A 26,729-nucleotide genomic window follows, 5' to 3' on the forward strand; every position below is an offset into this window, starting at 1 on the left:
GGCAACGTCAAAGCAACATTCATCCCGAAAATGTTCCCTTGTGAATTCAAATGAACTGTGAGTCTTGGGTTTCTCTTTGTTTTCATGTGCATGCCTTGAGAGTGAATTTTTGGGAGGGTTCAGTGTGTTTTGGTCCGGGGCGATGAGTGGATATGTATGCGTTGAATCACTGCTACCAGATTGGTCTCGGTGACACTTTCCATTTTGTGTCCTTGTCTACGACGTGGTTCGCATTTCAGATTCATTCCGTCAGGCTTATGACTACAGGTTAATTAGTTCTCCAAGTCTGACCCTTTTGCCTTGGGAAATGATCGCTTATTCTAAAGATCTGCCTGAGGAATTGACTCTCACAGACTGGACCTGAGTTTCAAAGATACTGAAAAATATAGATAGGTTTACTACTAGGAAGGGTAGTAAAGTTGGCTACAATGATGCCAAATTATATCTTTATCGTTGTCTTTCTCGTAGGATGCATTAAACTATTAGATCCCACGATGTTGGGAGAAATCACTACTTTGCAGCTAAAATCCTTCCCCTCACCGTGCAATGAAGAGCTTAGAAGGATCCTATGAAAGTCAATCCCAGCTGCAGTGAAATCACCCAATTTCTACAAGGTAGTTTGATTCAATTTTCCTTTTTGTCATTCTTTTCCCCATTCGATTGAATGGAAAGAAATAGTGTGCTTATTTGAATGTTAACTGTTAAAAGGTAAGTTCCAAAGTTCTGCCACAGAAGAAATTGGAAAATAGTCAGACCTGAATCATGAGTCATGAGGCAAAAGCTGTCAGAGTCTAGGCCACACTGACATGAAGAGGTCTTCGCAATAGAACAGGTCACCAGCACTCAGGCCCGTCCCCTGATGTACAAGGAAAGTTCTGTAAAAGGTCACGTATTAGGAATGTCAATTTTTCAGTAATAATGGTGATGATCAGTATTAATTAAAAGAGGGACAGAGAAAAAAGAAAAATTCATCTCAGTGCAGTATCCTGGATCTAAAAGTCATCATAGAAGGATTCTGTCCCTATTTAATTTTAAAAAGTCTCACCAAACCTCACGTAAGAAATTTTACTTTATTCATGTTTCTTCAGATGAAATGATCTTATCTCACACTATTCCCCCAAAAGTTGTTCAAAAGAAATTACTAAAATATAGACTGACTTTTTATTGCATCATTTGAAATCCGTAATTTGAGACAAATATAAAACAGTTTTTACAATGTGTAAAGTAAAAATATTATCAGCACAAAGTAAATAAATATATACTAATTTACATGATAGCACGTGTAGTAGCACTGAAAAATTCAAAAATTTGTTTAACCTATTTTGTCATATATTGTACCTTTATATAAGAATATAGATGGAGGCACATAATTTGATATTTCTCAAAAATATATGTTTTGCTTGCTTTTGATCTGTGCAGTCAGAGAAAGTACATTTTTCTAAATATGAATTTTTATTTTTGCCTTGATAAAGGAAATCAGTTCCCTCAGTTAACAAGTTATTAAGCATAAATAAACATTTTCCATTATCATTCATTCTATGTATTGGATATTTTTCAGTGACTTGGTGTCCCATTTGCTGGACTATGTGTTTTATAACCTTATACAGAAAAGGTAAAGCAGAAGGAGCAACTCTAAGTTCAGTTCCACGAAGGCAGAAAGAAATTCAACTCTAAATGTCACAAAGTAGCACTACAGTTTTGTTTTAAAAACTCATACACATAAAAATAAAGTAAAAATATATATGCATGATAAAAACAATTTAGCAAATCTTTACGTAACTTGAGTCTTCCCCTCCCTTTGTCAAACTATGGCTTCTTATTGAAAACATTGTTTAATGAGCAAGGAACGGGTACCAATTAATTTAAATATTGATTGGAGGGGGGAGAAAGTCTATGCTTTTTATAAGCTTATAAAGCTTATAAAAGAGAAGTTACTTTATATGAGAAGCTACTTTATATGAGTCTATTCTTTATTAATTCGGCATTAATAGCTTTATTTCCTTACGGTTATGTATCTGAAGAGTTGTAAAAGAGAAAAAGGTACAAAGGGGGTTATTAGGTCTTTAAACTCAAAATTTCAAATGCCCAGTAAATGATGCAATTAAGCGATTAGCGGATGGTATTGAGCTAGAGAAGGGTTAAATAATGACATATTCGGAACTCATTTGGAATTGTGATAATTAGTTTTTGTGAGAGCTCCAGCAGGCCAAAGGTAAGGGATTGCTTCTAGAAGTGGGTTGAGGAATCAGAAAGTTATTAATGAAAAGCCTTAGATCTTAATCACGAGCTTACATTTCAGTAAATTAAACACCCTCCACGCAAAGAAAAGATGTATACAAATCATTATATCATTATACTAATTTGTCATGTGCCTGCACAGAAAAATCCCAGTGCCCAATTTATTCTCAGCAACTAGAATTCCATAGTCATTTCTAAAAAGTTTTTAAAAGTCTGTTGTTGTTTCATTTTGTTTTTCGAAGTCATGCCATCCTTCTTATGACTTGGAGAATTTACTTTCCCAGATTTACCATAAACCGTATTTCTGAGGAGGCTTTCTGTATGGAAACAAAGTGACATTAAAGCACCTGCATGTTGGAACCACATCACTTCGACAACTTATATAACCCCAAACAGGAAGAAACAGGCAAGGCCTCCTGTTTTCTCCCTGTGGTTTAGAGCCAGGAAAAAAGTGAAATGCTGTCTTTCTTCTGTGCGTCTTTGGTTACACATCTCCTGCAAAAACATGGCTGAGAGCACAGACTTCGCACATGGGTGTGTTTTGGAAGTCGCTAGTAAAAATGATTTTAAAACACGCAGAAACTGCCAAGCTCTGAGAAAATGCTTATTAAAGACTCATAAAATTGTGAAAATTGAAGAGAAAACAGCCAGTAAACTTTTTCTGTGCGCTTTAAGGAAGTCGGTTTAATCTCCTCTCCACGTGGGCTTGGCTGTGGTGAACTTAGGCAGGAAAAACAAGCTTGGCCACGATTTCACAATAGATGGCTAAGGAGAGAGAAACAGCAGCTCAGTATTCACGAGGTTACCTAGGAAGGCAGAGCCATTTCTATTCTTCCCCGTAGTAATTCTAGATTTTCACAAGGGATTAAAAATTATGCAAACAAATCTCCCAGTGTCCATGCTTTTGATGATAAACTAAGCATAATACTATCAAATAAATTTTAAAATGACCATTGAGTCTGTTTCTGCCGAGATGTCTGGACCGTGAGGCAAATGACTGAGGGAATTTGGTCATTTTAACATCCAGTCTGGGACTGTTTCGTCTATAGTAACTGTAGGCAGAATCAAAGTTGTGTGGTTGTATAGTTCCTGATGCTGTCAGTGGATATCCTTCCAAGAACTTATGGTTTTGCAAAGATCAAAAGGAAAGAATTTTTTTTCCAATTTTATGACATGTGTAGAATGTTTAATTTTTTTATTTAAAAATTATTTTAAGCTAACTCAATTAATCAGCTAAATTCTGTGTGACTCTCTCATTTCTGAGGATGTAAGGACTCTGGTCTTTGCTCAGTAGCACTGTTTTCAAACCTGCTTAAGCCTAAGAACCTCCTAGGATGCTTGTTAAAAATATATATTCCTGAGCACTGCCCTTAGACCTATGGAATCAAAATCTCTAAAGAAAACTCCTAAGCATAGGCATTTTTAAAGGTTTCCCAGGTGATGCTTATGTTGGGCAAGTTTGGGAAACCCAGCTTAATTTCAATAGATTTCATATTGAAAAACAAAATGACCAAGAAGAATAGAGAGAGGAATCTGTACCATAGCACCCCCAAAACACGGTGATCCCTTTCCTTAGAAACCTTCTGAGGTCTGGTGTATGTATAGGTTTAGACAACCAGTAGTTGGCGTCCAATTTGAATATACTCAAACATACATACAGAAATATTTTTTAAAACTATCTCAAAAGCTTTAGGGAGGTAGATAGGATCAAAATTTTCAAACGTAGCAGTCAAAAAATTGTTCAATAATGTGAAATGAAAGAGAAAAATTATTCAACACGTAACGGTATCTAATTATCCAGGAGCTCCTTGGCATTTTCTTAGAATCCAACCCAATGCAGTGAATTTAATATGTCATAAAGGTGTGAACCTAAGCAGAATATGTCTTTGTGCAGATATCCGTGTAGACATGCAAGAATACAACTTCTAAAGGTAAAAGCTGGTAACTTACTTTGAGTAAGATGGATTCGTGCAGTCACAAAAACATAGTGCTTTCTCTTCTTCTGTGCTGAAAATAATATTCATTTTGAAGTCAAGATATGTCAATAAATATAGTAACATGAAAGTTATGTTAGTTTTACCCTTTGATTGAGAAAACTGCACCCAACTTCCCCACACACCTCAATGATTAATAACTCTTGAGTTTTTATAGAGAATATGAAGTCATCCAGGCCACCTATGTACTAGTCTAAAAAACAAACAAGTGGGGGAAAAAAAGCATTAGTTCAGTTGGGCCAGTTGATTCAAACTCTGTGTAATACAAGCTCCTCTAATATAATAGAGGAGCTTTATTCCCATCCCCTGTCTCCACCAAGTACACCTAAAGTTGAAGTAGTGGGGTGGAGATAAACAAGCTTTTATTGCATCATGCAATTACTATTCTAAATATTTTTCCCAGTGTATTCTTCTGAATAAGTTGCTACTACCACTAATCATCATAAAATTCTGTTTTCTGCACCAAAAAGATAATATTAAATAAATCAGTGACTTCATATCACCTTATTACGAAGAAAGAAACTGAGGCACAGTTGGCCAACTTGCACATGCCCACAGGTGCTGGAAAAGGTTGCATAGGATCAGCGAGGCTGGTGGATAGCCCGGAAAGACCCAGTAGCCATCAGGGAGAGAAGAGTAATGACTATAATTATTAGTTTTATCTGTATATCCAATTAAATAATTGTCATTTCCATAAAGCTGCACAAGTGAAAAACCATAATGAATAATTTAATGCGAAAGTAACAAAATGAAATTTCCACCTCCAGAAATTTTAGTGACTTTGACTGCAGTGGCAATCGGTACCACAGATCTTTGCTTGCCCTTTCACTTAGCTTAAATGCCTCTAGGGGATCCTAATAGCTAGATGATATGTTTGCTTTGGAATCAGATACCTGGAACGGTTAGCAGATGACCTGAACACTCAGTGATAAATTCAACCTTGTCTGTTTGCTTATTCGTTAGCTCTGTGTTTGATTGAACATTCCCACTCAAAGATTGGCTTTAAAATTAAAAGCTAGAGTCTGGAAAATTGTCCGGATGATGTTCATAGGTTGAAGTCAACGGTAGTATCTTAATTCTGTTTCCAAAAAGAGATAAAAAGAAGCTGTAGTTGCCTCTCTAGCTTTTTTCTTTCCCTCTAGACAGAAAGAATACTTGAAGACCTCCAGAGAGCCTCAGTGTGAAAATAAGGTTTAACCCTCCAGCTATGTCTGCCTCTGTCTCATTTCCCCGGATTCGGCTGCAGGAGAGTGGGAAGCAGGTCAGACAGGAGCCCAAGGAGCTTAGCCTTCATCTGCTCACATTTCCCAATCCCCACCCCGACCAGGCCACTGGTGTGAGCCAGGCAATGTTGTAAAAGCCAGCGAGAATTTATAGGCAAGAGCGTAATTTCTCCTGGACTCCCAACTAAAACAAACTGGGAATTGCTCCGACTGTCAATAGTGCTGTCTACGGAGACATCACATCACTAGGACGAGAGAAGTTTGACTCAAATGGGGGACCCAGCATCTCACACCACTAGGATAGAGGAGGGTTGAATCAGACTCAGCATCTCGTCCTCCTTTTGTGGAGAACAGAAAAGTCCAGTAAGTGGCAACCATGCAGCCCCCAGAAAAGAGAACTCCATCCTGAGTTCAAACCCACACAAGAAAGGTCTCAATGTGCCAACACTCAAGCATCAAACATCCACTGAGGGGCTTCCCTGGTGGCGCAGTGGTTGAGAGTCCGCCTGCCGATGCAGGGGGCACGGGTTCGTGCCCCGGTCCAGGAAGATCCCACATGCCGCGGAGCGGCTGGGCCCGTGAGCCATGGCCGCCAAGCCTGCGCGTCCGGAGCCTGTGCTCCGCAACGGGAGAGGCCACAACAGAGAGAGGCCCATGTACCGCAAAAAAAAAAAAAAAAAAATCCACTGAGGACTGATCATTGTATGTAGGTGATTGCCAGGAGTATAAAAATCAGTATAAGGTACCATCCATCCTTCAAGGTGTTTAAAATCTCCATGAGCAGATGAGATTTCAAATGAGACTTGGAGAAAGACTCACCAAAAAAAGTGACACATGAAAGGTCTACAATTTAAGTGTAACTAAAATGCTAAGTACGTCCTGCAGGATTCTGAGAAAAGTGAGATCACAGGCTCCTGAGATGGCTGGGGAAGAAATAAATCATAGCTTATGAGCATTTGAGGATCTGAAGGATTTTGGTGGTGGGACAATAATTATTTCTGATGTTAAGAATTTACCCAGGGCTTCCCTGGTGGCGCAGTGGTTGAGAGTCCGCCTGCCGATGCAGGGGACACGGGTTCGTGCCCCGGTCCGGGAAGATCCCACATGCCGCGGAGTGGCTGGGCCCGTGAGCCATGGCCACTGAGCTTGCGCGTCCGGAGCCTGTGCTTCGCAACGGGAGAGGCCACAACAGTGAGAGGCCCACGTACCGCAAAAAAAAAGAATTTACCCAGCATCTCATTGTTCCTGACTCTCCTTAATTCATTTAAAATACTCTCTAACCAATGAAAAGCTTTCAAGATGAGGTCATCACCATAGAGGCAACAGAAACAAACAATAAAAGGTGTTTATTTTTCCTTTTGTTGGGTTTTTAATTTGTTTCGTTTGATTTACTCCTTCCCTGTAAAAATGTTTGGGGATGAATTTGCTGACTTCTATCTGAAACATGAGGCGGGGGGTGTTTAAGAAATCTCTGAGCACACTGAATAATTATGCTCTGTTTTTCTTTGTATACCATTCCCATATTACCGTAATGGTAGTTCTAACAAGTCAGTGCAGATTCGCAAAAACAAAGTTAATGAAGAAGTGAAGACTACATTCGACCTGTGATTTTTTCTTTAAACTTCCTTTGTTATGTCTAGCCATTTTAGCCCAAACTTTCTGCACAATTCGACACTTGTTACTAACACTGATTTAATGTGTTCCGACAATTTATCCACCATACGTTTTTCACAATTCAGCGCTGACAGGAATGTCTCTTTAATCCTGCAGCAGATAGAAACCTATGCTTTTGGAGCTGCCTACAATGCATGGGTTACCAAGGTTGTTTCTGTGGCCTTCACCAATGCAGGAGAGCAGAGTTCCCATGTTAAAAACAATAACGAGAGAAAAGAGGGACAAAGCAGTGAAGGATGGAGAGAGAAAGAGAGGGTGTGGGAGAGGGCGGGAAGGAGGAAGGAAAGAAAAAGAAAGAAAGAGAGAGAAAAGAACAATAAGCATGTGTTGTTTCAGAGCTCTGTCTTGGCTTGTCGCAGAGCTCTTTCCCTTCACTGAAATAATAGTGCAATAAAGTTAGAACACCGGTTACTTCACAAGCTTCCCACCTACACAACCTTGCCACTCAAATGCCTTGCTCATTTTTCTTGTTACATTATGATGATCGGTCTCTGAGTTGTCTCAATTTGACTAACCTATTGCCATAGGCTACTAGTTGGTCAACCTCCACCCCACTGAACAAAAGCAATGAAATGGCCCTGACCACTCCGGTGGCTTTCACTGCTCTCCCAGGCTCCGCCAGACAAGCCAGCTGATTGGCTGTCTGAGACTGAGGGGCCCTCTAGGACCATAAACACTTTTTCTTTAGTCCTTTGATAATGAAAGTGCTGCTTGAGATATGTTCTCAATTTAGCATTCCATCTCTTAAGACATGTATTAAAATATGTTATTTTTTTCCTTCTTCACATTTACATTTGGAAGCAGGACATTCCAGTAACTTGTAAAGAAATGAGGAACCAAAACGGTGACTGAAAATAAAAATAATAATAATAACTGACATTAATATTTTGCTTACTATATGTCAAGCACAGTTCTGAGAATCTTGCCCAGATGGACTTGTCATAAATCCATAAGCTAGGTGCTATAATTACTCCCATTTTATAGAACAGTACATTAAGGCACAGAAAAGTTTATTGTTTTGCCCAAGGTCACACAGCAGGTAAGTGGCAAAGTCAGAATTGAGATCCAGGCAGCTTGATTCCACCTCTACATTCTTAATTCCTATTGTTCCACTGAAAACAATACAGGAGCATTGCTTAATAAAGTCCCATTCAGTCAACACACTTGTAAAACCTGATCCAGGTAAAAACTCTAAATACAAAGAGTCATGGAAAAGGTGGCAGATGGAGTTGAGGAGTGATTTCCCCAAGTCCATAATTAAAGTCTGCGAATCTAAATCATGGATTGAATTTTGTACATCTGAAGCCACCTATGAATAAATATACTATATATCCAAGAAGTATGGAGAGCCCCAGTTTCCTCATCCACATCATGGAAATAGCTACCCTGCCTGTAGGGTTGTCGTGAGGATTAAGATAATGGTGTAAAACTCCTGGCGCAGAGGCCAATACAGGATAGATGATGGATAAGGGGAAGCTACTATTTATAACTGTTATTGGGTATTTTCCCTGTCTTCCTTACTATCAGATCTATCTTGCACTTAGATGTCTACTCTCACTTCAGAAAGCAAATCCAAGTTCTCACTCATCCATCAAAACAAACCACGATGCTATGACGTGATACCTTGAACAGAACTCCAGATGGGAAATAGCAAATACATAAACTAATACTCCCTGGACGTAATCATCAGCTTTCAAAGGAAGTATTTATGGGTGATGGTGAAAGTTGTTTTAGAAAGATCTGTTAGAGCAGATACAAAGATGGAAACTCGGATAGGCACGCTCACTGAAAGAAGAAAGTTACAGCCATGTAGCTATAATTAGATAAGGCCCATCCAAATACATTTACGATTCAGTAACCTAAGTCTGTGTGTTTTGAGAACGATGAGAGCACATTTTACTGTGTATTCTTCCTCTCATCCTCTCTCCCCTCCCGCCCTCCCGTCAGAGAAGGAATGTGGTTCCAAGATTTGCATAGACAGAAGCTGGGGGTAGGGCGACCGCTCACTCTCCAGGTGTTTGTCCCATTGCTCTGGCCCTAGTTTCTCTGTGCTGCTTCTGAAACAAAGCTGGAGTCCAGCTCTCCATGATCACAGAGGCCACTGGCTTCCAGGAGCAATCCTAGAGGCTGTTTCTCATACCATGGTATGGAGAATGCAAATGGTAATTTGCAGGACCTAATTCATACATCCTGATTTCTGGCCACTACGACCATTTCTAACACTGAGAGAGATAAGAGTTTCACTGAGTAGTTGTGACCAACATAGAATTAATAGGTAGGGCATACACATGTGTGTCTTTGTCTTTATTTGTGTATTTGCTTGTCTAAATTTGTATGTGTCTGTATATGCATGTGTCCAAATATATGTGTTCATCTGTAGGTATGTCAGTGTCTGTCAGAGGATGTATCTATCTGAGAATCTGTCTGTCTATACCTATAGGTCTGTGTAGCTCTTCATAAGTTGTGTCTGTATGTGTCCATGTATGTGGCACAATGTGACTCTGTCCGTGTCTGTATGTTTGTGTGCTGGCATGCTTGAACAGATCTGTGTGTCTGTACAGGCATGCGTGTCTGTGGGGCATGCATAGGAGTTATAAGGAAATGAACACAAACGCATTCTAGAAAGCAATGTTTCTTTTTAAGGAACGAGCCCCTGATGCACATTTGAACCGTGTGTTGGGTGCAAATGTCACCTGAACAAGGTAGAAAAAGAGGGGAAAGAAGAGTAAATGAGCCACAAATGAAACAACCAAGGACCGGCTCTCTAATGATCCTGTGACTATGCGTGATCTATGCTACTACCAACCACACTGAATCGACCACTTTTTTGCAAACTTTTGAAGTGATGGGCAAAAGACAGCATATCACTGGGGCCATGGGAATTCCCATTTAAGAAAGGCAATATACTCTAGCAGGACAGAAGAAAATCATTCCATCTCCTTCCTATAACATATAACATATGACAGCCCGTAAGCCCCAAAAAACAATTATATGCATTAATTCACTAGGTGATTTCAGTAGATGTTTCACTGACCTTTTTATCCCCGAAGCTGGTATGGTTTCCTTAATCAGGCTAACATTTTCTAATACAAACAATGATATTTGAGACCAGAAATACCAAACACGAGTCCTGCATACATCCTAAAACTGACCAAAGAAATATTCTACTGGAAACCCTGGCAAAATTTTAACACTATTAAATGAAAAGTAAACAAATATGCACAATGCAAATGCAAAATATTGATTTGACAGAATGACACCTTGCAGAGTTGCTAACGTAAGTGTAATTTTCTTCAAGAGTAACCACCATCCTATGCAATAAGGATCTTCCAAGCTATGAATAAAAGCTCCTAAAGAAGTGGGAATTGTGGTTAACTGCCAGTTACTTTTACAAATAAGCTTTAACCTGGCACAATAAGCCTGATGACACACAGGACACTGCTGACCATCTCAGAGGAGGAAGATGACCCTGAATACTGCCTTTAGTTTTGGGAATTTGATCAAAGAAATAAGGTGACACCTTGAGAGACCTCTGATCAAGCTTTGGGAAAGACTGGAAGAGCTTAATTAGCTGCTGATTGACTTTGGGTTGGAAAGAACTTCTTAAAAAATATTTGAATTTACTAGCTTGATGAAAGCTTTTACAGGCTGATTTTGGTCCCTCGTGAAACTGATACTCAGGGTGGTTTCTCCATTTTTTTTTTTTTCTTCCAAAGTGTTCCCTGATCATTATCCTCAGGGTAATTCTGCCAAAGATCAGAGTCCTAAACAGCCCAAATCCCCATCCCAGCCCTACACCCGTACTGAGAATTATCGTAGGATGGTATGAAGAGGGGATGAGGGAAAAGAAAGCAGTGATATGAAAGAGCACCTTGGAAAGATCTGTAAGCCAGCATGACCGTGTGTGTGTGTGTGTGTGTGTGTGTGTGTGTGTAGTTACACATAGTTACACTGGACTTAGATATCTGGGCACAGTTTACACACCCTGCGCTGATATCAGAAGACCCTAATCCTAATCTTTTCCCTTCGCTGATTTCCTGATTGAGCTCAGACCAGTCACTTCAAGTGTCCCCAACATCTCAAGGGCTCTTCTTGGCCAAGTTGCATTGACTTTCTCAATCACTTAATAGCTGTGTAACTTTGGGCAAGTTACTTAACCTTCTTACCTTTGTATTCTTATCTGTAAAAGGAGGATAATCATAGTTTCAGGTTCATAGGACTGTGGTGAGAGATAAGAACCTAAAATACTGTTTGGACCATAGGAAGTCCTCCATAAATATTAACCATTGTTATTAGCTCTGATTCACTGTTTCCTCGTGTAGAACAGGAGAGGGTCAGGGGAGGTGACCTAATGAATTCTTTCAGTACATCCTCAGGAAAACCATCATTTGGGGTGCAGCTAATAACCCAGCCTCCCCAAATCTCTGTAGCCACAAAAAGCCCCCATCAGAACTTATTTTCATCCACACTGCTGCTGGTCAGTCACTTGGGCCTTATTGATTCCTATTTTACATGCAGTTCTAACCACCATGTTTATCTGATTTCTCAGAGTACAGCAAGTTGGAAGCCCAAATTAGGAAGGAGAAAGAATATTGGCAAAAAACACCTTGTACGCAAGGGTGATTGCAAACAGTCTGACATCAAGAGTAAACCATTATATGGGGCTTCCCTGGTGGCGCAGTGGTTGAGGGTCCACCTGCCGATGCAGGGGACGCGGGTTCGTGCCCCAGTCTGGGAAGATCCCACATACCGCGGAGAGGCTGGGCCCGTGAGCCATGGCCGCTGAGCCTGCGCGTCCGGAGCCTGTGCTCTGCAACGGGAGAGGCCACAACAGTGAGAGGCCCGCGTACCACAAAAAAAAAAAAAAGAGTAAACCATTATGATCACAGAATGAAGTACACTAACGCCACCAAGATTTCAAGTCATTTAAAATGTTTGAATCACATTTAGTGAACTGGTCAAGGCAGCCACCAATTTTAGAACTATTTCTACCCAAATTATTAGCATTTTCCAGGCTTGGGGATGAGCAGTTTTCTGATCATTGTCCTCCTGGGCAGAAGGTCACTGGTTATCGTTGAAGCTTTGCCCCAGCTTTGCTGGCCCTCTTGCATCTCTCCTGGTCTGGCAGCTCTAGAACCACGGTGGAGGTGGTATGGCTGTCCAGAACTGTTTTTGAGTCCCAAGGGGGAGTCGGACAAAGGGTGAGAGCGTTTGGGGCCAGGTGATCAGCACAAGTTTTCCTGTGAAGCCTGACTTCAAACTCCAGTCACACATGCTTTCCTACATTTTCAACTACAGTAGTGATTTCTTCCCTTGGCTCTCACAGTCTCTGGCTCTTTTTCCAACCAAGAAAGTAATGGGTTCAGAAATTAGGAGTCAAGCAGACCTCAGTGAGGTTTCAATCCTGCCTCTGCCACCTGCCAGCTATGAAACTTTGGGCAAAACATTTTCACTTCTCTGCACATCTTCATCAAATCTATAAAATGTGAATAATAATAAGAACCCCAGGGATGATGAAGAGAATAAGTGAGGTCCTAGAGGCAGAGCACAGGACCTGGTACAGCTTGAGATGCATCAGCCATTCCTGATGCCCATTTCAACTGCATCTAGAATTTGAATGGCTCTTACTCAACCATAATTTATCACATCACATTGGAGCATAATAGGTGAAATATACATTTGGAGCCAGAAACCTGGATTGGAATCCCCTTCCATCATCTGCCATCTGTGTGACCATGGGTGGATTATGAAGGCTTTCCAAGGCTCGGCTCCCCTGACCTGTATATTGGGGATACCACCACTTACCCACAAGATTTTTTGATGAGATTTAGATAACATATTTAATTATATTATCTTACTTCATAATAGCCCCAAAGCCCAAGAGTAGCAATGCTGGCAATTTGGATATGCCAAAGAGGAGCTGGAAAGTGTTTCCTTTAAGTGAAAAGATGAAAGCTCTCAATAAGGAAAGAAAAATATACACTGAGGTCAACCATAAGAACGAATCTTCTATCTGTGAAATTGTGAAAGGGAAAGAGAAATTTCTGTTAGTTTTGCCATCCCATCCCAAACTGCAAAAGTTATGGCCACAGGGCATGATAAGCGCTTAGTAAATAGGAAAAAGGCATTAAATTTGTACACTAAGATATTTTGAGAGAGAGAAAGAGACCACATTTACATAATTTTATTACAGTGTATTGTTATACTTGCTCTATTTTATTATGTTACTGTTGTTCATGTCTTACTGTGCCTAATTTATAAATTTAACTTTATCATAGGTATATATGTAGGAAAGAAACATAGTATATAAAGGATTCGGTACTACCCACAGTCTCAGGCATCCACTGAGTCTTGGAACTTACCCCTACCGTGGAGACGGGGGGGGCCACTGCACATGAAAATATGCTTAGCACTTATCCCCACAGCCAATAAAGATTCATCATATTATCAACATATCAAGAAATAAATGTCTTTCTTCAAATTACTACTTGCCAGCTACAGTCGAAAGACTGTTTATATAACTCAAGTCAAAAATCTTTTATTACCCTGTATTATATGACCCAGATCTGTTAGAAGAAAAAAAAATAGAGTAGTGTTTTAAAGGAACAATTCCTCAAATTGGCTATTCTCAGATTTTAATTTCACTTCATGCTGGAGTTGAAAGAAATCCTTCCTTCTTTAGAGTCTGCATGTGTTCTGGAAGTGGAAATTACCTCTTCTATGGAATCAAAAGGATCGGACATTTATACATATGGCTGCCTCTTTGACTCCGTTTACTTGCAAAAGAGCACCTGACTCAGTTTCGTCAAGTGATAGGGAAACTTTTGTCTCGCTGGGAAGTGTTCTCCTTTCAGAGAAGTGCCACCAGCCGCGACAGCTCCCGTGGACCCACGAGCTGTGTTTCCTGATGCACATCTCAGGACCCAGGACAGATAATGCATTTTCCTTTTCACTGCTCAGAACTCATTCATCAGGATTAGATGTTTTTGGCACATCTTGAACATTACATAATCATGTGTCAGTACAGAAGCTTTTAGCTTCTCCGTCACCATTCACGCTAAGCCATCCTCAGTGTTGTAATATCATTGATATCACCAAGAGATAACGCAAAGGTGTCTACTGGCTATATAATTTGTCAGACATTAATAGAGACTGGAGTGATCAGTAAACATACAGCATTTTTTGCCATCTTTTCCTGATAGTGGTTTCGATAAGATTTTAAATAACTTCAGGTTTAGATTCCTTAAATACTGGTGTTTGTTTATGGGTTTGTTTCTTAGTTTGTTTTAAACAAGTGACTTAAACTGCTGGGTGTGCTAAGTTTCTGTAACTAGATGCCAAAGGCTTCCTAAGCTTTGTGACTTTATGGTCAGCTTTCGACATTTGCTTTCTCTTGATGGAAAAGTTGCCAATTTCAATGTATTGCTCCTTGATCCCAGTGAGTGTAATGAGAGCTAACCTCAAGGAAATTCTCAGGGAAGTCCCAAGAAAAGTCTGAAGTCTGTGCCTCCATTAGCAGATAAAATAGTTTCCAAACATCTTTGGTAAATTGCTTTTCGAAAACCTTAGTGATAATAGAAACTAGCACATCCATTCAATATTAAACTTTCATTGGTACTTAAAGGAAGTTGATCTCACCCAGAACCTGAAGGTTTTCCCAAACTGTGATTAGGAAAGTGAACCAAAGTGACCAATTTCACCAAATTAATCAATTAGTGCAGTGGCATTTCAGAAGCCTTTCACTGAATTGAACGGCTAATTTTTAAATTAGGCTGATAAAATAATTCAGGGAAAAAAAAACTTTACTGACTCTCTTAGATGGATATTTCAAAAGCCACTACCATCTGGCCCACTTGACCTCTACAAGATTTTCAACATGGCATTGTTGTATAAACCATCTATTCCCGCCAACCTGGTCCACTGACTGCCAAGCATGTCTTCCCCTTCCCCTCCCTTTGCCTTTGTCTCCACTGTGTCCTGGCCGGAGGTGCTATCCCTTTTCTCTCTGCTCACCTCCTAAGCTAAATCTAAGTCATGCTTCCTCCACGGCGTTTTTACAAGTGGCTTCTTCTCCGAAGCCCCCTAGAATCCTGATCATTCATTCCACACGTTTTAAAATCTCTTGGATTATTGCAATTACTGTGTATCTCTATTACTACTTAATTGACCTGGCATTTCTATTTTATATGTCTCAAGTAGATTTCCAGTTCCCAGAGATGTCCTCTGTGTCTTTATGTCTGTCCAGTGCCTTATGTGTTGCCTTGCATGTGATCAATGCTGATTGTACTAGGTAATCTGGATAGTTTCACTGATCTACTGAAATCATTTAATCTGAATACACAGATAGAGGCAGGGACTGTTAGAGAGTAGTTGTAAAGATTATAATCAGGGACTTCCCTGGTGGTGCAGTGGTTAAGAATCCTCCTGCCAATGCAGGGGACATGAGTTCGAGCCCTGGTCCGGGAAGATCCCACATGCCGCGGAGCAACTAAGCCCGTGTGCCACAACTACTGAAGCCTGCGTACCTAGAGCCCGTGCTCCGCAACAAGAGAAGCCACCTCAATGAGAAGCCCACGCACCGCAATGAAGAGTAGCCCCAGCTCACTGCAACTAGAGAAAGCCCGCGTGCAACAATGAAGACCCAATGCAGCCAAAAATGAATGAATGAATGAATGAATTTTTTAAAAAGATTATAATCATATTTGTGGCCCAGACACCTGAAATTGATCTCTAAATCTGCCACGTACTTGTCTAAGACAAGTCACTTCACCTACCTTAGCTTCAGTTGGCTCATGTGTAAAACTGAAAGAATAATAACTCTTACCTATTTCACTAGATTGACTGTGAGAGTCAAATGATGTAACGTCTTTCAAGGTGTTTGTACAAAAGTAATTACCTTATGAATATGAATGTCCATTGTTAGGCAAAAGAAACACGACCTTTGGAAATCCCATATCAAATCCAGTGAAGAAGTCCTAAAATGATCAAGACGGCTGTTCTTTTAAGGTAGATTGTGATCCATGTTAAACAGTGTTGTAGATCAGATGGTTTTTCTCACTTTACAGATGAAAGTTGGAAGTTATCTAGAAGCTAACGATTGAAGTGAAATTAATGACAGCACCAAAATGAAATGCCTTCACTGTTCTAGTTAGTAGGTTTGGGCCTGATGTTCGCTACTACTTCTTTTTAAATTTTTCCTTAAGCACCACTAACATTCTGATTCGTAGGGATTCACATAAAACAACACGCTGAAAATATTAAGCTCTCTCCTCCATAGCTCCTACATGAGCATAAATAACATCTCTGAATCCATAATTTGGTTCCATATCTCTTCCAAGTTTTCTCATATCTTTCCCATAGTCCTCAAAGCCACGTGCCTTTTTTTCATAACTTGAGATCTTTACCCTGTCTTCATTGCTGACTTTTTTTTTTTTGAGACAGTTCCATTCGGATGGCCCCTAAGAATCTCAGATTTCAGAAAACCAAAACTAAACTTGTCATCTCTTCCTCTCTCACGCCTCCCATCCTGAAACCTACAACTCTTCCCATGTTGTCTATCTCAGGATGTGTGTGACCATCCACATGGTGGCCAAAACCCAAAACCTGGAAGTCATCCTTGGCCTCACCCTTCCACAAGATGAACTAATTGCTGCTAATTCTGTCTCCTTTCCATCTCATTGAATCATGCACCTCCATGAATCTCCATACCCAAGAACTTGAGTTAGCCCACCCGTTGCTTAGATGACTGCCACAGTCTTAACTACACTGCCCAAATTCAGTTCTGCATCGTTCCAATTCATGGTCCATTCTGTAACCAGAGTAATTTCTTTAAGATGCAAACTTAATGCTATCCCTCCCTGGTTTACAATCTTTCATCGACTCCCCATTTCCATCTGCAAGGAAGACGTAAGATGAACCACACATCCAAACTCCTTCCCATGGCAGCTAGGGCCTCCTTCACCTAGGTCACCCCCTCTGCTGCCTTCAAGCCTCAACTTAGAATAAGGTCTCGTGAGAGAATTCTCTATTTACTCTCTTCTGAAAAGTGGTTAACACCCTACATTTAGCCCTATTGAACCTTCTCCCACCCTCTTGTAATTGCCTTCTGCTTGCCTATACACTCCTGTAGCTTGAAATCTCCTTCAGGAAAGGACCAATTTTTCATCATGGTGTCTCAGTTACCCCTGCTTCCAAGTACCATCTATGGTGCCTGGTATATAATATGCACTCAATAAATTAAAAAAAAAAAAAACTAACTTTCCCTTCCTCTGTGCATACTTTTCTTCACCCTGAAGTATTTGCCTCTTCTGCTATGTTGGATATTATGAATCATGTTTATTTCAGGAAATCTTCCTAAGGGAATCTACTCTGGGCAGTCCTTACTCTGCATCCCTTCTCAACGTAGTTGTTAAATGGATGTGCAATAGTCTCACTTTTTGGAATGTTGTAGATAAATATTGTGAGGTTGAGGCATGTGTATATACTGTCTCCCAACTTCAGCTTTGAACTCCTTGGGTAAGCACTGCTCTTCTTAGATCTTCAATTACCCCTGACCCTTGTGCATTCACTAGCAGTCAAATGATGCTAAAAAAGTCTACGTAGGATGTATCATCATCTCTCCAGTGTTCACATCCTAATCTCCTGTGAATTATGGTTCATTATGCATCTTTCTCCCTTCACTCTCACGTAACAGGGACAGACTGTCATTATATTTCCATCTAGCAAAGAGCTGGAGTGTTTACTGACAGGAAGCAGAGTGGAATATGCCCTACCAAGAACCAATCAGGACTTTATGACCAAAGATGTTCTGGCTCCCTAATCTGGGACTCCTTCTTTTAAGTGGGATGAGTCATTTTCAACACTTTAGTTTTTTCATCTCTTAGGAGAAGGACTTGAAAGATTCCTACTAGCTCCATACAAGGGTATATTACAAAAGTAATTATCAACAAAACAGATGACTAGTCTGACAGTCAGTCATGAGCGTCAAAATGGATTGCACCAGAATAGACAAAAATCTCTTTAATATGTTTGAAACAAGTTTTGAAAGAAAGAGGATAAAAAGGATAGAGCTGGAGCATCAGATATTTCAGTTTTACATTCATACAGCCTGTGGCCCTTAGCAAGAATTTTCTTAGGTAATGTCATTCCAATGCTTCCTACATAGAAGAAATTTGAATGGCACTCACCAAACTAGCACAGTCTTCCAAGAAAGAGGAAGGACCTAGAATCAAATAGAAAACAAATCAAATAGAAAACAAATATTCAAGCAATCATGAAAACTTTTGAAGAAAATATATGACATTGTCCTATTTGGATTAAAATACATATTCAATTAATTTGTTTAAACTATTCTACACAAAATCTCTGGTCACTGAGGTAACATATGTATGAGAAAAGAGGTAGTAAGAAGATAAGGAAGTTGACCTGAAAAATCTATAATGTTAACTCCATTTTCTTTTGATTTCATACAGATAGTCACTTCCTTCACCACAACATCAGATGGTGTGGTTTGTGTTCCAAATGTTCTTTTGTTCAAACAGAGCTATCTATGTTAACATCAGAATTGTCATTGCCATAAAGAGATTGTTTATCTTACTTTAGTAATAATATTTGAGTATAATGCGGCTAATAAAAATGTGTGGGGATACCTATAAATATAAATATAATTTAGGGAAAGAACTTTTCAGGATATATTTCTTTAATTACAAGCTGAAGTATTTACAAATTTTAAAAATTACTAGAACCTTATCAATCCTAAATCACTTTGATCGCCCTTATTTTCATACATTTGTAAGTAACAACAGTCCTGTTATCTTCATTTTTAATCTACATAGTTTTCATTTATTCTGTAATAGTGTAGTTAACTTACAAATTTCCTAATTTGAAGGTTTTTGGATAGGGTCTTATAGATAGTGCTGCTATGAATATCTCTACTCAAATTTCTCTTTTGTGTACATGCCTGACAATCAGACGACTGGCTCTAGGTCTAGAAAAACGTATATCTCTTATTACCTCATTTCAGGTTTGTGGCCAGCAAGATTAATGCAATTTATAAATGCCACCAATGATCATCATATAATCATGTATGTAGTCCAGGCTTCACTGATTTTTTTAAATTATGTTCCTTTGTTTGCCTGGGTTAATTGGCATATGACAATATCTAAAATTTGGATAATATTCATGTATTTTTCTATTGATGAGACTGTATATTGTTCACCGTGATCCTTTACTGCTTCATCCATGCAATGGAAATCTACAGACCATAGCTGTGTGCCAAGTGCTGTGTCAAGACTGAAGCTCACAAAGGTGAACAGAATGCTGTCTGTGCTCTCAGCACAGATCATAACGAGGGACACAAATATAAACATAAAGACATAGCAAAAAAATATATCTTATATCCATACAATGGAATACTATCTAGCAATAAAAAGGAATGTACTATTGACAAAGTTCAAAAGCTTGATGCAAGGTGAACGAAGGCAGACTCAAAAAGCTGTATACTGTATGATTCCATTTATGTGATATTCTGGAAAAGGCAAAACTATATTAACCAAAACAGATCAGTGGTCACCAGGGAGTGGAGGAGAAGAAGAGATTATCTAGAAGGTGCTAGGCGATAGAATTCTTCTGTATCTTGACTATGGGGATAATTGCATGACTCCATAAATTTTCAACGCGAAAGGAGCTATACACCTAAGAAGGATGAATTTTACCAAGCATAAATGACAGTTTCAACGGTGATAAGTAAAACAATTTAATTTGATAAGAGTGAAGGTTCTCAGGTCAGGTTGCTGGAATTTGTATTTCTTCCACATTCCTTCCTTATTACATCACCCTAGGCAATTATTTAAACTCTCTGTGCTGCTACTTTCTGATCTTTAAAATGGGTGTGTTTTAGCGCCTACTTCCTGAGGTTGTTAGGAAAGATAATGCAAAGTCTCTGGAATATCATAAGAGCTCAATAGATTTTGTGGGTTTTGTCCTATTTGAGTGCTGCAGTACACATCGTGCCATGGAAAATGGGCAAATGGGGGAAAAAAAGCCAATTCATGAAACAAGGGATACAAACGCTCACTAGTCATAGAAAGATAACTTTGGCTTAACTACTAGTCAGAGAAATAAATATTAAATATAAACATCATTTTTGTTTACAAAATAAGCAAAAATTTTCTTTTTCTATTTTTTTTTTAAGTGAGACCCAGAGTCGAGGCAGATCTCTTGAAGCAAGTACTGTTATGTTACTAGTAGACAGAGAAATGTCATTATAGAAAGCAACTTTATAGAAAGCAATTTGACATACGTAGCAAGGGTAGGAAAGTATTAAAATCCTTCAAGCCAATCATTTTACTTTAAAAATTATTTCCTAAAAAAGTATCAGTAAAGCAAAGAAGGATTCATGTACAAGGTCAATTATTGTGATATATTTACAAAAGGAAAAAAATAGCAACTTCCCATTAGAGAAAAGGTTAAATAAAGTTTGATATATGTATACTGTTATGTAACCACAGAAAGTATGATTGGGGAAATTACTACATGGGCATAGAAACAAATGCAGCCAAAACACAAATTTTTTGGAAGGGTCAGAATCTGGCTCTTGAAGAAAAATAGAAGTTTCTCAGGTGGGAAAAATGGGGAATTACATTCCAAGCAGAAGGAATATAATGTGTGGAGAGGCTAAAAGCTTAAGAACACTTATTGTGGCCTGGAAAAGCCAAATACCTCAGAATGATTAGAACATAGAGTTTGAAGGAAGAAGTGATAAGATACAAAACAAAAAACCAGCCACTACCAGTCTTTACAAGATCTATATAAGAATGTCTACATGTGTATAACTGAGTCACTTTGCTGTACAGCAGAGATTGGCACCACATTGTAAATCTATCCTTCAATTAAAAAAATAAAATTAAGATCTCTACGTCATGCTAATAAGCCCAGACTCTATTTTGCAACTGCAAACCATTAGAGCTTTTTTAAGAAAAGCCTTAACACAACTGTTTTACTTTAGAAAACCAACTCTGGTTAGTAGGACCATCTCACTTTTCTCTTTTGGATATTTACCAAATGGAATAAGATATTTTAAAATGAGCTTAAAAATTAATAGCAGGGGATGTCTCCCAAGTTCAGTACACTATATAGGTTATTATAAGTACAGCAAGATTCACAGTGATTTAAAACCTCTCACTGCGGACTCCCAAACGCTCGTTGAATCCATTATTTTCATAGGAAGACAAGTCCTTATTGCCGTCACTTGTTTTTTGTTGTTCGGATTGGACTATTTTCTAACAAAGGCTGGTTCCCTCTACTTGGATCTGTTTTTCTACCTTCTGATCTGCTTTTCCCCTCTTTTGGAACGCAGTTTAGTTCCTGGGTATTTTTAAATCTTTTTTTTTTTTTTTAACTCTTCATAGGGTAATCAGCTAAAGCTTGTGCCATTTGGAGTCCTAAACCAGCAATCCAGTTATGATGAGCCATTCCCCTTGGCTTTTCAGTCTGTGAATCATCATTTTGCAAGATGGCAGTCGCTGCTTCTAAATAGTAATCAAGGCTCAGAGTGGTTACACCCTGAACAAAATATCTCCTTGGCCCAATTTTGGTCAGGAGGCGTTGCAGAAACTCATTAAGTCACTTGAGTCAAAGATCCAGCTGAATCATTCTGAACCTCCACCCAGTTCAACTTTTCCCTCTGGTAACAGTTAATTACATTTTTCTCTTTTCCCACTCCCACCTCCACCAACATCCAATCACGTGTCCTACATGGCCACACACACTCTGATTTTACAGGCTCATCTAAGGTTCGCTTGGTTGGCACTCAGAGGAGAGAGATAAGAAATAAAAGGTCTATAGCTTTTCTACTGGGTACCTGGCAGTAGAAAAAAAAAAAGAAACCTAAAACTAAAAAAGTAGTCCTAAAAGTCATGTAGCTTAATCTTAAACAGCATTCGCTCTTCGATTTCATATTTTATTTCTTAATAAAAAGAATGTAAGGCAAATACTTTACATGACAATATTCAAGGGATAGTGTGCGACCTTATTAATTATTCAAGTAATTAACATAGCTTGCGTTATGAGACCCAGTCTAAGTGTAGAATCAATGAATCTAAGAACGGCAAGGGTACACACAGAAAGTGCCTGGGCTCTGCAGTTCATCAGACTGGGTTTGAAAGCCAACTCTCTCACCGGCTGTGTGGCTTTAAATAAGTTACTCAACCTTGCAGAAACATGATTTCATCTATTGGACTAAAACCTATCTCAGAGGGCTGCTGTCTGGATTCACTGTGATAATATACTCCATGCTAAGCAGAATGACACTTCTTGGGAGGTAATAAGGCAGCAATAACAAACAGCCTGATAACACTTACCCTTCTAGGCATTCCATCTAAATCAGCTCACTTAATCCCCTCAACAACTTCAAAGTGGCATACTACCATTATGCCTATTTTACAGTCAGGGAAACTGAGGCACAGAAAGGTGAATTTCTTTATTCAGCATCATGACAATAAGAACTGGTTATAAATTGGATTTGAACCCAGAATCCATGCATTTAACCATCAGGACTCTGATACAATTCCCTTATCTCCTTAAAGATTAAGAAGAGGGTTAACTGACAAAAATTCAGAGCCAGCTTGAAGGTTAGTAATTGAGTCGCAAGCTAGGACCTGTAAACCTGTCACCCAATTGCATTCTGGTGTAATTTCCCTAAGAAACAAAACACAGAATAAACCACTGGTCAAATACAGATTGTGGCTTTTGAGAAAGAAACTAGAATGTTTCACTACTGCTTTGTGATAATGAGAAGTCCATTTAAGTGACTAATTAGTTAGTAATGCCCTGTTTTGAAATAGCCATGTCAGGGCCTTACCTGCTTAAGGGTCAGATCCATAAATGCTCTAGAAAGGTCTTGTCCTGGGAGCTCTTAGGAGGAAATCAGCTTTGCTGCTAACACTTTGGTCTACATTCCCTTCACCGTATGCCGCATCTCCTTCTTTCTTCCTGGTGTCCCCTCCTCCTAGACCCCAGTCCCCTCATGCACACTCTCTGTTGATGAAGTAATGAATTCCTAAAAGCAGAATGACAGTCCATAAAGTTGGTATGGCCCAGCTGGTGATGGAGACCCTAAAAGTCACCTCTTAGAAACAGCTTCCCACCCCTCTCCCATAAGCCAGCCCACTTCCTTCGGTATAATTTGCAGACCCAAGCAAAGCCTTCTAAGCCTCCTAGCTTTTTGGGGTCATGAACAGACTTACCAAGCCATGCTTCAGTCTCCAAATCCACAGGGATTTTCCCACACCCACCCAAACAGCTACCCTGGACATGGAGCTCAAAGCCAAGGGCAGAGAGGCTAGAGCCAGCAGTAACTGAAGAGATGGGAGGTGTAGATTTATTATCTGTGTCTCACCAGCTCCTTACCCAAGGAAACCATTCCAGCTCTGATAAGGGAAGGGGCAAGGCAGGCTGAGGAGATGCATGAAGACCGCTTTCCTTAACTGGACTCATCAGTGGTGGGCCTACTAGGTGTTAGAAGATCAATTAATATCTATCATAAGGAGCATGATAAGGGTAATATTTAACAAACATTTGTTTGAGCACTTACCACGTGCCAGACATTCTTCTAAACTCCTTCATGGAGTATCTCATTTAAGAGCTCAGTCCTCTGAGGACTGAGTTGGTACTCAGTTAGTACTATCATTCCCATTTTACAGATGTGGAAAGTGAGGTGAGGAAGAGTCAAACCATCTTTTCCCGGCTTGCACAGCAAGTAAGGGATACAAGCCGAGCAGCCTGAAGTCAAAGCCCTTGCTCTAAACTCCTTTATCATGAATAATCAAAAAGCAGAGTTGGCAAGTTTTATATGTGAAGATCCAGATAATAACTGTTTTCTTTACTTCATTCGGGTTTTTCCACAAGATCTTACAGAAAAACCCGAATGGGCTTTTTGGCCAACACAATAGTTTCTGCCACAACAACTCAGCTCTGCCGTTCTAACCCCAAAGCAGCTTAGACAACATCTAAACCAATGGGCTTTGCTGTGTTCCAGCTAAACTGTATTTATGGACACTGAAATTTGCATTTCATACTATTTTCATGAGTCATAAAACATTCTTTTGATTTTGTTTTCTCCCAACCATTTAAAAATATACAAACCATTCTTATGTCACAGGCCATATGAAAACAGGCTGCAGGCCAGATTTGGCCCATCAATGCTTTGCTAACCCTTGATCAAAGAGATGGAAAAAAATTAAAACAAAGACATTTGGAAAGAAATTTGAATCGCGATGTTATTTTTTCGGCCATTTTCGTATTGTATTTATTTCAGTCTCAAAAGTATTGTCTGTCGTTCGTCTTTATATCATTTGAATGAAATGTAGTTCAACTCCAGAATCTAGTTCAGCCTCCGTGTTGAGCAAGCTGTGTGGCCCTGGGCAGTTCACTCAACCCTAAGCCACAGTTTCCTCATTGTAATAACAGTAGTTATCTCACAGGGTTGGTGCTGTAGGCATTCAGTCAAATAATGCATGCTAAGCAATTACTCCAACTCCCAGCACACTGTAAACTCTCAATAAATGTTCACTCTTAGGACTACTGGCATTATTATTATTATTAACACTGTTATTATCCACAACACCGTCCCCCCAGGTAAAAACATTAAAATACCACATTTCCTAAAGTTCACCTCTGCAATTCTCTATGGACTGACTCTCTACCTCAGAGGTGAATTAAAAGTCCTTTAAATACCCTCCCCACTCTCCCCACTATACTATCACCCTCCCCACTCTCCCCACTATACTATCATGCTATTGATTCCACACACAGCCCCCAGAAAATAAATTTCCACCTTACTCCATATTCTTACTGTTCCAGAAAACAGAAGATCTCATATGCACAGCACCTAACAGAATTCTTGCTCTCCCTCTCCAGAACGCTCTCCTACGGTAGCTAGCCACATTCTAATCTGCAGTAGGCACCGATAAATCACTCGCGGTCTTTCGCATTTTGGTGCTTGCTTGCAATACTCGCGGGTCACAAGAAGAACAAGGAGATAGTAAAACCTTCATAATGAACCTCTGTGAATTAGAACAACCCCACGTTTATCTTATTTAATCAGGCCATATGTGTGTGGAATGTCACTTAGCTTTTCTGCTTTATTTATTTATTTTTAATTTATTTTATTGAGGTATAGTTGGTTTACAATGTTGTGTTAGTTTCTGGTGTACAGCAAAGTGATTCAGTTTTATATATATACACATATATATATATTCTTTTTCATGTTCTTTTCCATTATGGCTTATTACAGGATATTAAATATAGTTCCCTGTGCTATACAGTAGGACCTTGTTGTTTATCCATCCTATATATAATAATTTGCAGACAGACTTTCAAGATGGCAGAAGAATAAGACGTGGAGATCATCTCCTTCCCCACAAATACATCAGAAATACATCTACATGTGGAACAACTCCTACAGGACACCTACTGAACGCTGGCAGAAGACCTCAGACCTCCCAAAAGGCAAGAAACTCCCCAGGTACCTGGGTAGGGCAAAAAGAAAAAGAAAAAACAGAGACAAAAGAATAGAGATGGGACCTGCACCAGTGGGAGGGAGCTGTGAAGGAGGAAATGTTTCCACACACTAGGAGCCCCTTCACGGGCGGAGACTGCGGGTGGCCGAGGTGGAGAGCTTCGGAGCCACGGAGGAGAGCACAGCAACAGGGGTGCAGAGGGCAAAGCGGAGAGATTCCCGCACAGAGGATCAGTGCCAACCGGCACTCACCAGCCCGAGAGGCTTGTCTGTTCACCTGCTGGGGTGGGCGGGGCTGGGAGCTGAGGCTCGGGCTTCGGTCGGATCACAGGGAGAGGACTGGGGTTGGCAGTGTGAACACAGCCTGCAGGGGGTTAGTGCGCCACAGCTAGCCGGGAGGGAGTCCGGGGGAAAAGTCTGGAGCTGCCGAAGAGGCAAGAGACTTTCTCTTCCCTCTTTGTTTCCTGGTGCACGAGGAGAGGGGATTAAGAGCGCTGCTTAAAGGAGCTCCAGAGACGGGCGTGAGCCGCGGCTGAAAGCGCAGACCCCAGAGACGGGCGTGGGACGCTGGGGCTGCTGCCGCCACCAAGAGGCCTGTGTGCTAGCGCAGGTCACTGTCCACGCCCCCCTTCCGGGGAGCCTGTGCAGCCCGTCACTGCCGGGGTCCCGGGATCCAGGGACGGCTTCCCCGGGAGAGTGCACGGCATGCCTCGGGCTGGTGCAACGTCACGCCGGCCTCTGCCGCCGCAGGCTCGCCCCGCATCCGTACCCCTCCCTCCCCCCAGCCTGAGTGAGCCAGAGCCCCCGAATCAGCTGCTCCTTTAACCCCGTCCTGTCTAAGCGAAGAACAGACGCCCTCAGGTGACTCACACTCAGAGGCGGGGCCAAATCCAAAGCTGAATCCCAGGAGCTGTGCGAACAAAGAAGAGAAAGGGAAATCTCTCCCAGCAGCCTCAGGAGCAACGGATTAAATCTCCACAGTCAACTTGATGTACCCTGCATCTGTGGAATACCTGAACAGACAACGAATCATCCCAAATTGAGGAGGTGGACTTTGGGAGCAACAATATATATATATATTCT

The 26,729-nt window shown here is 40.3% G+C and overlaps 1 long non-coding RNA gene across 1 annotated transcript; it reads left to right on the forward strand.

The window, feature by feature from the left end:
- Positions 1 to 25,920, forward strand: LOC307050522. Its single transcript, XR_013810797.1, has 3 exons — positions 1 to 57; positions 469 to 614; positions 25,496 to 25,920. It is a non-coding gene; the product is annotated as an uncharacterized lncRNA (long non-coding RNA).
- Positions 25,921 to 26,729: the final 809 nt, after the last annotated feature.

Source organism: Hyperoodon ampullatus (genome assembly GCF_949752795.1).
Source record: "Hyperoodon ampullatus genome assembly, chromosome: 3".
In the NCBI taxonomy this organism is placed as follows: Eukaryota; Metazoa; Chordata; class Mammalia; order Artiodactyla; family Ziphiidae; genus Hyperoodon; species Hyperoodon ampullatus.